This window comes from Protopterus annectens, chromosome 1.part2 (genome assembly GCF_019279795.1).
Source record: "Protopterus annectens isolate FY-2018-M chromosome 1.part2, PAN1.0, whole genome shotgun sequence".
In the NCBI taxonomy this organism is placed as follows: domain Eukaryota; kingdom Metazoa; phylum Chordata; order Ceratodontiformes; family Protopteridae; genus Protopterus; species Protopterus annectens.
In genome coordinates this window covers 458,035,370-458,050,850 of record NC_056727.1, presented here as the reverse complement: position 1 = coordinate 458,050,850, position 15,481 = coordinate 458,035,370, and positions in this window count along the sequence as shown.

Below are 15,481 nucleotides of genomic sequence, written 5' to 3'. Positions count from 1 at the left end.
CCATGGAAGCAGTGTTTTTTGCTTTGGAGAGGGCGGCCTTCACCTGAGCATCAGAGATGTTTGGGAGGCTGCATTCTGCTGGGATAGATACTTGCTCTTTTGGGGGAGAGGGGGTGGAGAAGTTTGCACTGAACCTGTCTGCCAGGATATTGGCGATGTCTGTGGGTTCAGTGTATTTTTTGTCATTTAGAATCAATTCAGAACAAATCTGGGAGTTGCATCCCAGGTTCCTAACATAACTGAAAAAAGCCTTATGATTGTCTTTAGTGTCCTGTGCAATTTTTCACTCGAAGCTGGCTTTGGAGGATTTTATGAGGGATCTTAATTTTTTGCTAGTACTGATCAGAGATGCCTTCCCTTTTAGGGATTTTGCTCTATCATGTAGTAGCTTCCTCCTTCTGTTGTACAGTTTATTTATGGCTGGGGTCCACCAGACTGGACGCCTGCCTTTGGATGATTGGTACTTGATTTTGTTTGGGATAGCATGATCCATGCATTCCTGGAGATGTCCGTAGAATGCGTTTATATAGGATTCTGCAGTTTGGGCCATAGTTTCCACTGGCCCTGGGGCCTTGAAGAATTCCACTTCGGTTTTGAGACGTGTGAAGTTCGCTTTTGAGAAGCTTTTCACTGTGGTTTTCTGGGCTGGGGGTGGGGTCTGGATGTGGATATCCAGTGAAATTAATTTATGGTCTGATCTTACCAATGAGGGATATACTTCTGGTATGGAGCATAGAGTCCCCATGTTGGTAATGATCAGGTCTAGTATGTTTTCCCCTCTTGTGGGAGTGGTGATTAGTTGTTCCATAGCATTTGAGTTTATAAATTCCAGGAACTTTTGGACTAAGGTACTGGGGCTTGAGTAATGCTCCCAGTCTATGTTTGGGTAGTTGAGGTCACCTAATATAATGGTGTTCGGAGAGATCTTCATGTTCTCCAATGTTTTCAGGAAAGCCGAGTGGGATTCCTGACTTTGAGAGGGTGGTCTGTAGGATGCTATAAACTGAAAAGCAGTCTTGCCCACTGTCAGTTGCACATGGATGGTCTCCGATACTTTGTGCAATGCCACTAACCTGGAGGTGTGGATATCCTTGATAAATATGGAAACTCCCCCTCCTTTTGTTGTTCGGTCTGGGTTTGGGGGCCGTAAAGCATGATATGAGGTGTAACCTGGTAGTGCTGGGGTGCTCTCTGGAGCCTTGAACCAGGTTTCTGTCACTGCACAGATATCGATGTTCTCCATACTGAGGAGAGCTTCGAGTGCATGCATCTTGAGGTTAAAACTTCTGGCGTTTAGCAGCATTACCCTTAGTTTCTTGTTCCTTGTGCTGTCTATGGAGGTAGGTTTGACTTTTGAGCCTTGCCTAAAAAAGGCACTATGGGGGTGGCAAGAGCCTTTGCCAATATCCGAAAGCCTAGGGGTGACAGGTGCAAGCCGTCCCTAGCGAAGCAACGTGGCTTGTCGAGCATGTCATCCCAGGCTGACAGACACTGGATCCCCTTTGAATGACACCAAAATTTTAGCCAATTGTTAAAATCGATCATTTTGTCTTTATACTGTGGCATCATTCTAGGTGAGGGCAAGATGCTGCTCAAGGTCAGGGTCATACCAGCCTGGGCTACATGATCAGAGAGCTCCTCTATGTCTCTTTTCATGTAGTCGAGGGAGGTACGTCTCAGGTCATTCACGCCAGCATGTACAATGACTGAGTCATATTTGTATTTGCTTTGGAGTGACCTGAGTGCTTGCGTTATGTGGCAGATCCTAGCGCCAGACAGGCAGCTCACTGTGACCTTCTCTTTATTCAGCCTGGTGAGCGGGATGTCAGTGTGTCTGACAATAGAGTCACCTATTACAAGAGTATCAGGTGTGTTATTCAGCCTTAAGGGCTGTGACTGCTTGGCACACTGACTTTGTGTGCTATGTGTTGTACATGTTTTGTTTTGGGGTAGCATTTGCTTGGATGTCTGCTTTGGAGGCCTCTGTTGCTTAGGTAGATTTTTATTTAGAGCCTCCGAGTATGTTTTTGTGTTTTTATGTGTTTGGTTCGCTGTTATGTTGGGACTATGTGATACTGGAGTTGTGTTGTGTGAGGTTACCTTCTCCTCCTGACTGGTTACAACAGTTTTGAGATGAGAGAGCTCAGCCTCCAGTTTAGCTATATGGTTGCATCTCTCACATATATTTGAACCTGTTTGGAAGAGGAGAGGGTTGTCCGTGCACATGAGACAGTTGTAACATTGCCTCAAAATTCCAAGATTCACCAGCTGGACTGGAGAGGAAACCATTGACTGACCTTTGGACATGCTAGAGTAATATAGGGAACTGAATTAAAACAGACCAATAGGGGACAAGGTAATTGTAGAGAGTATAAGAGTAAGTAGTGCTTATGGTTTATTAGTGCTAACTTGTAAAATTACTTATTTGGACCAGTGAGGGGCCTTAGAAAGAGAATATGGTGTTTAATTTGAGAGATAGAGCAGTTCTAAGGGAAAAAGTGAAGAGCAGACTTTGTGGAGCCAGGAATAGTTTGAACCCAATTAGGCGGCCCTGCCTGATGTTGCGCTATGCGCAAAAATGAGCAAAACCGCGCAAAAGAGGGTTTTAAGAGAGGGAGATCAAGGAGTTAGGAATTGACCCAAAATGGCCAATAAAACTACAGTTTCAAGGCAGTAACCACTCCCACAGGGGCAGGCAGGCTGCTCCATGTTTATCACTGCCACTGATGAACACAGAGACTTCCCTTTAGCCCAAGCAAACAATGGCCTCCAAGAAACTTACAAACAGTTCAGAACAGCAAATCTGTAACTGAACTTTAAATCTCAGAAAAGTGGGAAAAAAGCAAGATTTTTTTGTTTTTTTGTTTTTTTGAAGGAAAGCAGAGGTTCACAAGTATCAACAAGTTAGAACAGTGCAGTAAATGACCCCACACTTGAGTGCTAGGCCAGAGACAGATAAAATGCAAGTTTTAGGAAAAAAACGATTTTAAAAATAAGTGCAGGCTGGAAATTCAGTAATCAGCTCTAGGTTGTGTTCTAAATACAGTTACCAACACAGAAATCAAGTTTAACAAGCCAGAAAATGCTCAAAAGTAGGCGGCAATGCAGAAAAACGTAACAAATAATCTGAAGCAAAATACTTAAAATCTCAAAAGTGGCTCCTTTCTTCTCTCAGCGTTTTCTCCTCTTGGTGGGTGCTTCACCAACAGCCAACAAGTCCAAAAAGACGCCAAAACCACGAGGCAATCGGGTTTTAAGAGAGGGAGATCAAGGAGTTAGGAATTGACCCAAAATGGCCAATAAAACTACAGTTTCAAGGCAGTAACCACTCCCACTGTGGCAGGCAGGCTGCTCAATGTTTATCACTGCCACTGATGAACACAGAGACTTCCCTTTATCCCAAGCAAACAATGGCCTCCAAGAAACTTACAAACAGTTCAGAACAGCAAATCTGTAACTGAACTTTTTTAAATCTCAGAAAAGTGGGAAAAAAGCAAGATTTTTTTTTTGTTTTTTTAAGGAAAGCAGAGGTGCACAAGTATCAACAAGTTAGAACAGTGCAGTAAATGACCCCACACTTGAGTGCTAGGCCAGAGACAGATAAAATGCAAGTTTTAGGAAAAAAACGATTTTAAAAATAAGTGCAGGCTGGAAATTCAGTAATCAGCTCTAGGTTGTGTTCTAAATACAGTTACCAACACAGAAATCAAGTTTAACAAGCCAGAAAATGCTCAAAAGTAGGCGGCAATGCAGAAAAACGTAACAAATAATCTGAAGCAAAATACTTAAAATCTCAAAAGTGGCTCCTTTCTTCTCTCAGCGGTTTCACCTCTTGGTGGGTGCTTCACCAACAGCCAACAAGTCCAAAAAGACGCCAAAACCACGAGGCAATCGGGTTTTAAGAGAGGGAGATCAATGAGTTAGGAATTGACTCAAAATGGCCAATAAAACTACAGTTTCAAGGCAGTAATGACTCCCACAGGGGCAGGCAGGCTGCTCAATGTTTATCACTGCCACTGATGAACACAGAGACTTCCCTTTAGCCCAAGCAAACAATGGCCTCCAAGAAACTTACAAACAGTTCAGAACACCATATCTGTAACTGAACTTTTTTAAATCTCAGAAAAGTAGGAAAAAAAGCAAGATTTTTTTGTTTTTGTTTTTTTAAGGAAAGCAGAGGTTCACAAGTATCAACAAGTTAGAACAGTGCAGTAAATGACCCCACACTTGAGTGCTAGACCAGAGACAGATAAAATGCAAGTTTTAGGAAAAAACGATTTTAAAAATAAGTGCAGGCTGGAAATTCAGTAATCAGCTCTAGGTTGTATTCTAAATAACGTTACCAACACAGAAATCAAGTTTAACAAGCCAGAAAATGCTCAAAAGTAGGCGGCAATGCAGAAAAACTTAACAAATAATCTGAAGCAAAATACTTAAAATCTCAAAAGTGGCTCCTTTATTCTTGCATGCAAGGTATATTACAATGTACGTGTAAATGAAAGGAGGAGGCAGGAGTTGCATGCAAGATATATTATAATGTAAGTGCAAATGAAAGGAGGAGGCAGGAGTTGCATGCAAGGTATATTATAATGTAAGTGCAAATGAAAGGAGGAGGCAGGAGTTGCATGCAAGGTATATTATAATGTAAGTGAAAATGAAAGGAGGAGGCAGGAGTTGCATGCAAGGTATATTATAATGTAAGTGTAAATGAAAGGAGGAGGCAGGAGTTGCATGCAAGGTATATTATAATGTAAGTGCAAATGAAAGGAGGAGGCAGGAGTTGCATGCAAGGTATATTATAATGTAAGTGCAAATGAAAAGAGGAGGCAGGAGTTGCATGCAAGGTATATTATAATGTAAGTGTAAATGAAAGGAGGAGGCAGGAGTTGCATGCAAGGTATATTATAATGTAAGTGTAAATGAAAGGAGGAGGCAGGAGTTGCATGCAAGGTATATTATAATGTAAGTGCAAATGAAAGGAGGAGGCAGGAGTTGCATGCAAGGTATATTATAATGTAAGTGCAAATGAAAGGAGGAGGCAGGAGTTGCATGCAAGGTATATTATAATGTAAGTGCAAATGAAAGGAGGAGGCAGGAGTTGCATGCAAGGTATATTATAATGTAAGTGCAAATGAAAGGAGGAGGCAGGAGTTGCATGCAAGGTATATTATAATGTAAGTGTAAATGAAAGGAGGAGGCAGGAGTTGCATGCAAGGTATATTATAATGTAAGTGTATATGAAAGGAGGAGGCAGGAGTTGCATGCAAGGTATATTATAATGTAAGTGCAAATGAAAGGAGGAGGCAGGAGTTGCATGCAAGGTATATTATAATGTAAATGCAAATGAAAGGAGGAGGCAGGAGTTGCATGCAAGGTATATTATAATGTAAGTGCAAATGAAAGGAGGAGGCAGGAGTTGCATGCAAGGTATATTATAATGTAAGTGCAAATGAAAGGAGGAGGCAGGAGTTGCATGCAAGGTATATTATAATGTAAGTGTAAATGAAAGGAGGAGGCAGGAGTTGCATGCAAGGTATATTATAATGTAAGTGTAAATGAAAGGAGGAGGCAGGAGTTGCATGCAAGGTATATTATAATGTAAGTGTAAATGAAAGGAGGAGGCAGGAGTTGCATGCAAGGTATATTATAATGTAAGTGTAAATGAAAGGAGGAGGCAGGAGTTGCATGCAAGGTATATTATAATGTAAGTGTAAATGAAAGGTGGAGGCAGGAGTTGCATGCAAGGTATATTATAATGTAAGTGCAAATGAAAGGAGGAGGCAGGAGTTGCATGCAAGGTATATTATAATGTAAGTGTAAATGAAAGGAGGAGGGAGGAGTTGCATGCAAGGTATATTATAATGTAAGTGTAAATGAAAGGAGGAGGCAGGAGTTGCATGCAAGATATATTATAATGTAAGTGTAAATGAAAGGAGGAGGCAGGAGTTGCATGCAAGGTATATTATAATGTAAGTGTAAATGAAAGGAGGAGGCAGGAGTTGCATGCAAGGTATATTATAATGTAAGTGTAAATGAAAGGAGGAGGCAGGAGTTGCATGCAAGGTATATTATAATGTAAGTGTAAATGAAAGGAGGAGGCAGGAGTTGCATGCAAGGTATATTATAATGTAAGTGCAAATGAAAGGAGGAGGCAGGAGTTGCATGCAAGGTATATTATAATGTAAGTGTAAATGAAAGGAGGAGGCAGGAGTTGCATGCAAGGTATATTATAATGTAAGTGTAAATGAAAGGAGGAGGCAGGGTTTGCATACAAGATATATTATAATGTAAGTGTAAATGAAAGGAGGAGGCAGGAGTTGCATGCAAGGTATATTATAATGTAAGTGTAAATGAAAGGAGGAGGCAGGAGTTGCATGCAAGGTATATTATAATGTAAGTGTAAATGAAAGGAGGAGGCAGGAGTTGCATGCAAGGTATATTATAATGTAAGTGTAAATGAAAGGAGGAGGCAGGAGTTGCATGCAAGGTATATTATAATGTAAGTGTAAATGAAAGGAGGAGGCAGGAGTTGCATGCAAGGTATATTATAATGTAAGTGTAAATGAAAGGAGGAGGCAGGAGTTGCATGCAAAGTATATTATCATGTAAGTGCAAATGAAAGGAGGAGGCAGGAGTTGCATGCAAGGTATATTATAATGTAAGTGTAAATGAAAGGAGGAGGCAGGAGTTGCATGCAAGGTATATTATAATGTAAGTGTAAATGAAAGGAGGAGGCAGGAGTTGCATGCAAGATATATTATAATGTAAGTGTAAATGAAAGGAGGAGGCAGGAGTTGCATGCAAGGTATATTATAATGTAAGTGTAAATGAAAGGAGGAGGCAGGAGTTACATGCAAGGTATATTATAATGTAAGTGTAAATGAAAGGAGGAGGCAGGAGTTGCATGCAAGGTATATTATAATGTAAGTGTAAATGAAAGGAGGAGGCAGGAGTTGCATGCAAGGTATATTATAATGTAAGTGTAAATGAAAGGAGGAGGCAGGAGTTGCATGCAAGGTATATTATAATGTAAGTGCAAATGAAAGGAGGAGGCAGGAGTTGCATGCAAGGTATATTATAATGTAAGTGTAAATGAAAGGAGGAGGCAGGAGTTGCATGCAAGGTATATTATAATGTAAGTGTAAATGAAAGGAGGAGGCAGGAGTTGCATGCAAGGTATATTATAATGTAAGTGCAAATGAAAGGAGGAGGCAGGAGTTGCATGCAAGGTATATTATAATGTAAGTGTAAATGAAAGGAGGAGGCAGGAGTTGCATGCAAGGTATATTATAATGTAAGTGTAAATGAAAGGAGGAGGCAGGAGTTGCATGCAAGGTATATTATAATGTAAGTGCAAATGAAAGGAGGAGGCAGGAGTTGCATGCAAGGTATATTATAATGTAAGTGCAAATGAAAGGAGGAGGCAGGAGTTGCATGCAAGGTATATTATAATGTAAGTGTAAATGAAAGGAGGAGGCAGGAGTTGCATGCAAGGTATATTATAATGTAAGTGTAAATGAAAGGAGGAGGCAGGAGTTGCATGCAAGGTATATTATAATGTAAGTGCAAATGCAGATTAATGTGGTGAAAAGGACAACATCGATACATTCTCAGTATATTATTAGAGTTATGGTGGAGTATGGAAATGGTAGCATTTTAAAATTACAGATGTCACACTGCATGTTACTAAAATATGTAACTACATGTTAATAATAATTATATAATATCCATTGCTAACATATGTAATTTAAAAACCTATGCCTTCCATGGCATTTAAGGTGTTTGAGGAATTGAAGCATTTCCATGGCTGGATAATTTCACAGAAGGGCAGAAAAATTCAGATTCAGAGTCAGATTTTTATTCTTTTGTTTAAACACCTTCTTGTTGTAACATTTTAAAATTTGCATTCACCATAATAAAACAAGTTACATTCACACAATCCTTATTAAAAACACAGTAGTCCAATGAAATTTATGTTTTTATGGCAGCCGGGGTGGTCCAGTGGTTAGTGTTGATGCCTCACAGTGAGAGGCTCTCCAGTTTGATCCTCGGCTGGGGTGCCTTCTGTATGGAGTCTGCATGCCCTCCCTGTGGTCGCGTGGGTTTCCTCCAGTTGCTCCAGTTTCCTCCCACATCCCAAAGTCATGCTGTAGGTGGATTGGACACTTTAAATTGGCCCTAGGCATGAGTGCTTGCATGTGTGTGCCTTCTGTGGAGGGTTGGATGCCTGGCTGGCAACTTGATACCGTAAAACTCCACTGCCAATCATGAGCAGAGAGGTGATCCACTGTGGTGACCCCCTAACTGGGAAAAGCTGAAAGAAGAAGATGATGACAACAGACAATGGTGTCGTAAGATTTTCTCTGATGGTGTGTGTGTTTATGTATATATATATATATATATATATATATATATATATATATATATATATATATAAAACTGATATACACTGAAACAAAATTCAAACATCTCAATGTTCATGAAAATGTTTGCTTCATCTTAGAATTCTAATCTATCACATTTAAAAGCATGTGGGATTTAAAAACAAACTGCTCATCCTAATGATACTGTTTGGCATACCTTTCAAATACCAAGCATTCAAAATTATAACACTGGACTTATAAATTCATAGCGGTCTTTATAACTGTCTCTGTCTCTTGTGTCCACTCCATGCTATTCAGTACAGCAGGCAACAAGCACTCTCCATCAGTCATTCTTTCAGTAGCAGTTACAGGTTTTATGGGGTTGGGTTGCTAACCTGGCACACAACCCTCTTCCTGTGTTTACTTATGGGGTCAGGCACACCACACTCACATGCATGCCCATACCTATGGCCAATTTAATTTGTCCAATTCACCTACTACATGTCTTTGGAATGTGAGACGAAACCACAGCATGTGGAGGAAACCCACGTGAAAACAGGGAGGACATGCAGACTCTGCATAGAAGGGACCCCAGCTGAAAATCGAACTGGAGAACCTCTTGCTGTGAGGTGACAATGCTAACCTCTGCACCACTGTGCTGCCCAGTCTTTATATAGTAGACTTAATTTAGCTAGTGATAGGTAATCTTTGTGTAATCTTAGTTTATTAATTTAATAAGATTTGTACCCACAAACTGGTCTACATTAACAGGAACATCAACAAATCTAAGAGGAAAAAGGCAAAATCTGAGGGCCACTATCATAGAGCTATGTGTAAATCGTACTTGTGACGTATGTTTTTTGGAGCTGTCTTCCATTCCATGTCAGTCAAACATCCATTAAGAGTTTTTTGCTCTGGAAGCTATGCAGTTCTCTTCTGAGTCATTATGAAGAAATCTATTGTGAAGATGAAGTATGAAAATTGGATAATTCAAATTTCTGTGATGACATTTGTGTATTAAAATATATAATATTCATTCTGCTGCATTTGGGGTGGCCTCCAGCACTCTCAACTGTTCACAAATATTTTTAAAGGCAGCAGATTGTGAAGCTCTGTTCATGTCCCACATGTATTACAGTGACTGAGGTGTGCCATACAAATAAGAATGTTGATTAACTCTTTCTGCTCTAAGCCACATTTACTAATTAAAGTCCCTGATACCTGAATTATTTAGTGAGAATGCCTACTAACTCCTGAAAAGCATCTGGCAAAATAACTTTTCCAAAGTATGACTCAGAGAAATCCTTACATTTCAAAAAACGTAAGAGGTACAGAAAAAATGAAAAAGTACTTTGCTATAGTGAAGTTCACATGTAAGAGCTTTAATCATCAGCAGTAGTTGTGCAGCCATCGAATGTGCATCTGACAGGAACTGACTTTATCTAGTTTCATCTGGATCTAGAAGTCACAACAAAAAGAAGGCATGTATCTTAGTCAGCTAGTTCTACCTAGATGTGGAAGCCACATGTATCATGGTCAGCTAATTCCACCCGGATCTGGAAGTCATGACAAAAAGAACACAATGTATCATGGTCAGCTAGTTCCACCTAGATGTGGAAGTCATTGCAAAAAGAACACAGTGTATCATGGTCAGCTAGTTCCCCTTGGAAATGGAAGTCACAGCAAGAAAAACAGAATGTATCATCATCGGCTAGTTCCACCTATGTCCGGAAGTCACATGTATCATGGTCAGCTAGCTCCACCTTGATATGGAAGTCTTTACACAAAGAACACAATGTTTCATTGTCAGCTAGCTCCACCTGGATCTGGAAGCAGGGAGTCATTGCCAACCAAGACCTTATATGTGATGAGGTCAACATTTTCAGAGATACACTCTCATTTGCAGCAATACCTAACAAACATTGCATGAACATTTAAGTTAAGTGCTAGCTTAAGGCACATAGGTCAGCTATTAACAGAGCCACTATTCCAACTTGTGAATCCTGTTGGAGATCAGTGGCAGAGAACAGTAGGTGTGGCAGAGAACGTAAAGACATGGCACAACCTGACAAGCGAGACTCATATCACTCCTATTGAGCTATAAGGAATCCAGTAGTTCATGACCTCTTATACCTTCATAACTCCAATTGTCTTACAAATACAAAGACCAGAGACCTAAATCTACTTAAACAAACACGATGAAGGGAAAGATTTCTCGTATAGCACCTACCTCCTTCCCTTGAACAAACTTCATCTGCAACTTAAGTGGTGCCATTCACTTTCTTCCCTCAGATGGCAGAAAGAGAACTGCATGGGTAATCATAAATTTAACTCCGGTGTGACTGGTGTGTTCCTCCTTGTAAAGGGAGTTAAGGCCTTAGGTAGGTACTGGCAAGAGGTTAATGGCCTTCTAGCTCAGTTGCCTTATATTTTCTATGATTCCAAGAGCCTCTTTGAAAATGGTTCGGCTCTTCTTTCACTTCTTTCACAATTTAACAGAATGAGTTTAGAAAGTGCAATAGTTTTCACAGCAGCATCATCATGCAAGCGAGAGATTATTACTTAATTGGGGTATAACTAATCTGCATGAATTCCATTTAAGCATACAAGATGTTGCACATACATAATACAGACAATATTTGCCAGTGATACAGCTGTGTTCCTCATTAAACTATGGAACCAGTGTATTTCATAAAGATAAACACATGTATTGCAAAACAACAATTATTGAGTTCAAAGAATTTTTCTTAAGTTGCAGGATATAATTTCTTAAAAAGAAGTTAAATACCAGTAAAATAGAAAAGCTAAATATTCAGACTCAAAGTGGATCAAGCAATGCTGTTATATGCCATGATAAGAGAATTACACATTTCTCAGTGACCTCCATTTTAAAGTCTAATCATACTAATAAAGTGTTTGTTTTTTTTCGAGCAGGTAAGCATATCTTTTCTTCATGGGGATGATATAAGTGTAGTCATACTAATAAAGTGTTTGATTCTCTCTGTACTCACATTGTGGAATAGTTCTTTTCGCTTCACACAAAGTTTTTGAACAACAATCTATGTTCATGGTAATTTATATGGTAATTGTATAATCTTTCCTTGTTTTTGCATTTCTATTAATAAGGGTAAGTACTTCCAGTAAGCCTCTTTCCACCTTTAAAGTTAGACAGGAGTGGGGGTTAATGGAGGCACCAGCCTAGTTACAAATGGAAGCAATGCAAATATGACATTAGGAACTTTTAACCATATCAAGAACGTGCATTACTAAGCCTTGCATAGCACCGGTACACTTACCATTTACAGTAGTTTAATGCATGATATGTCAGATTTGATGTATATCTGTGTAAAAATGCAGCAGTACCATAGTTACAAGCATCAGTAATCAAAATGACAGGCAAATAGGGTCAAATAGTGCATGAGACAGGTTAGTGCACAAGGATTAACCCTAAAGAAGCATGCAGGGTTGAAGCATTATGAGATGGATGAGTATCTGTAATGACAGTAGAATTATATGAGTCAGAATAAAGGCCAGAATTTCAGTCACGTGAAAAAAAAAATAGACAGCTCAGTCCTTTTCCCATGTAAGCTCTTATTTGCAGCAATACACAACAAACTTTTTCATGGACATTTAAGTTGTTAAATACTAGCTTAAAGCACAGAGGTCAGCTATAAACAGAGTGACCATTCCAGCTTGTGGTTCTTGATGTTGACCAGTGGTTGAGAAAGATAGGTGTGGCAGAGAATGGAAGGCATGACAATGCCTGATAAGCGAGACCCATATCATTCCCATTGAGACATAAGGAATCTACTTTGTGTCAAAATAAAAGAGTACTTTTCCATTCTAAGTTTTTAACCCACTGACTTGTAGTCTGCATAACACACAGGCATGCGCGCGCGCGCACACACACACACACACACACACACACACACACACACACACACACACACACACACATTAAAACTGACTTTTTGCGCCTCAGCATTCTCCCCACCTAAATAATATCATCCAGATAATACCCAAGTCCTTTGATTCTAGCTAAAATTGAACATATTATTCTATGGAATGCATTAGGTGCTGATGCCAGGCCATAAGGACTTTAAAATGAAAAAGTGTTTCATGGGAAACAAAAACAGTAGGTCTTTGCTGTCAGTTTGTAGTGTGTGCTTGTTTTTGCAGGGTAGCAACTGAAAACATTTAACTTTCTAAGTTCATGAAAGAATTCTCCACTCTGTGGTGGTGGTGGGTATTAAACCACCACCTTCCTGTGCCTCGTTTTGCTCACACAAAGGCTTTTTCATCCACGTGTTCTGAACTACTTGCACAGAAAACACCCATTCCTGTGAGACAACATCACCTAAGGTAAAGCACCCATAGAGGAGGTGGCCCTTTCAGTATCTCTTTGTTCCATTGTCTGCAATTCTTGTGTGACAGCATCACTTATGGTAAATGACACGCCTCTTAGGTTTGTTAATTCGGCCACACCTCAGACCTTTCTCTGACCTTATGGACAAATCAGACAGTCATAATAAAATTTGTATAGGTGTCACTGTGTTAACTACATTCTATTCGAGAGGCACACAAGTGTGGCTATCCTTAATTTCCAACCACAGCACTGAGAAACAATCCATGAACATAACTAGTGTACCAAATGGAGAATGCAAAGGTCAGTTTGTGTTTGTTCTTTTCATAAAAAGCATTCAGCATAAGACAATCAGCATAGATAATGGGTTTTTTGAATACATCATTCATTCATTCATTCTAGGATGTCTTACTTATCCATTTTGGGATCCAGGAGCAATCACAGTACTCAATGGTTTAAAGCATATAAAGAAATTCTAAAGATAGGATGCCAGTTTCATTTGCAGGTCTTGAATATGTCATTAACTTTATTTTAGACTCAAAGTAACATTTGAAATATTTATTATTTATTTCATTCATTTTTATTTAACTAATTAGGATAAAGTGCTATTCCACACAGGCCTTTTTACAGACTCATTCCAGGAGCACTGCTTTTTTAAATGACTTAATCAGAATCACATAGTAGGCAAATGGAGATTTAAGGAATCAAATCCTAGACTACAGGAAGCAGGTTGGTTACAGTTCACACATTTAATCATTTACACTAACAGCCAGACCAAATGGTCATTGCACATGTATTCTGGAAGTATATAAATTGCTGATCCATTATTAAGAAGTAGCTCAACAGTAACTGCTGGACCTCCCTTCCAAGCTAGAAAGAAACAAAGAAGGAAAACTTATTGTATGACACTAGAACAGTACTGATTTAAGTCACAGTGTATGATTGTGAAGTAATTCTACCAATGCAACGGGGTGGGAGGGTGGCCTAATGGTGAAGGCATTTGTCTTACAAACACAGAGTGCAGGGTTTGAGTCTCACAAGGGATAATTGGCTAGGCTTAAAATGGCTCGCAAGAGCAGTTAGCTTAATACTAATCTATGAACCTATAAGTGTTTAGTGCCATTATATTGTCTACATATGGATGTTTTAGCAATTCTCTTAAGGTTGTTTGCTTTGTGAGTAGAAGAAATGTAAGGATAACATAACTTACCAGAAGTTGTATTAGTCCCTGCGTCATATGACCTCATATCACAGTAACAGAAGTTTGATTTCTACATAATTTTCTGGTATTTTCCGGTGCAGGTTGTAATAAATTCGACTGCCGCTACAAAAACCTATTCACTGTTGTCTGCCACAGCTTTAGCTTCAACAACTGCAGTTTCAACTGGGGATACAAATGATTGCTTTTTCTAGTGAGAGTTCATGTTCCAAAAGTAAACACGCCTAGAAGTGAGAATTATTTGACATCTCAACAAGTTAGTCTGTGAGAATATCATTGACTAAATGTCTTGAAATCAAAAGAAGCACAGATTGTATGCAATGCGGCCACATATTATCATGCTGTCTTACCTGGACTTTACATTTTTTGATGAAACGTTTCTTTCTGCAACAACATTTAGATTAGGTACAAAAATGTTACATCATCAGCACATCTGCATATATACCTCAGCTCAAACCTGAGGTAGTGTGTAGAAATGCACTGTGCCTCAGCCCCTGTGGAATGGATCAGGAGACCATGTTTTCTTCTCCCCCACTATTTCAGCACTAGTTAAGGTGTCAGTACATAATTATCAGACATGTGAGCCCATGCTTCATGTAGCTCATGTGGGGTTTGCATGAAGTTTGTAGGAGGTACTATGCTACAAGAGACATTCTCAATCATCAGCATGTTTTCCAAGATGAAGAAAAAAAGCAGTTGTCTGCATGAACTTTACTGGCTACTTTTGCTTCTTTTTGCTTCTTTGTCAGTTTCAGTAAAAGAAATCTTATGCAACTTGCTGCTGTACTATACTACTGTACTGTACTATAGTATACTGTACTACTGTACTATACTATACTACTGTATTGTACTATACTACTGTACTGTACTATAGTATACTGTACTACTGTACTATACTATACTACTGTATTGTACTATACTACTGTACTGTACTATAGTATACTGTACTACTGTACTATACTATACTACTGTATTGTACTATACTACTGTACTGTACTATTATACTGTACTACTGTACTATACTATACTACTGTATTGTACTATACTACTGTACTGTACTATTATACTGTACTACTGTACTATACTATACTACTGTATTGTACTATACTACTGTACTGTACTATTATACTGTACTGTACTACTGTACTGTACTATAGTGTACTATACTATACTACTGTACTATACTGTACTACTGTCCTACTATATTGTATGGCACTACTGTACTATTGTAGTGTACTGTACTGCACGACTGTTCTACTGCACTGTACTATACTACTGTAAATTACTGTACTACTGTACCACTGTAGTACTGTACTTGGTACAGTAAAGTACTACTGTAGTGTACTGTATTACTGTACTGCACTACTATACTACTATACTGTACTGTACTACTCTACTATACTATACTATACTATACTATACTATACTATACTATAGTACTGTACTATACTGTACTGCTGTACTATACTGTACTACTATACTACTGTATTGTACTCTACTAGTGTACTGTACTACTGTATTGTACTGTACAATACT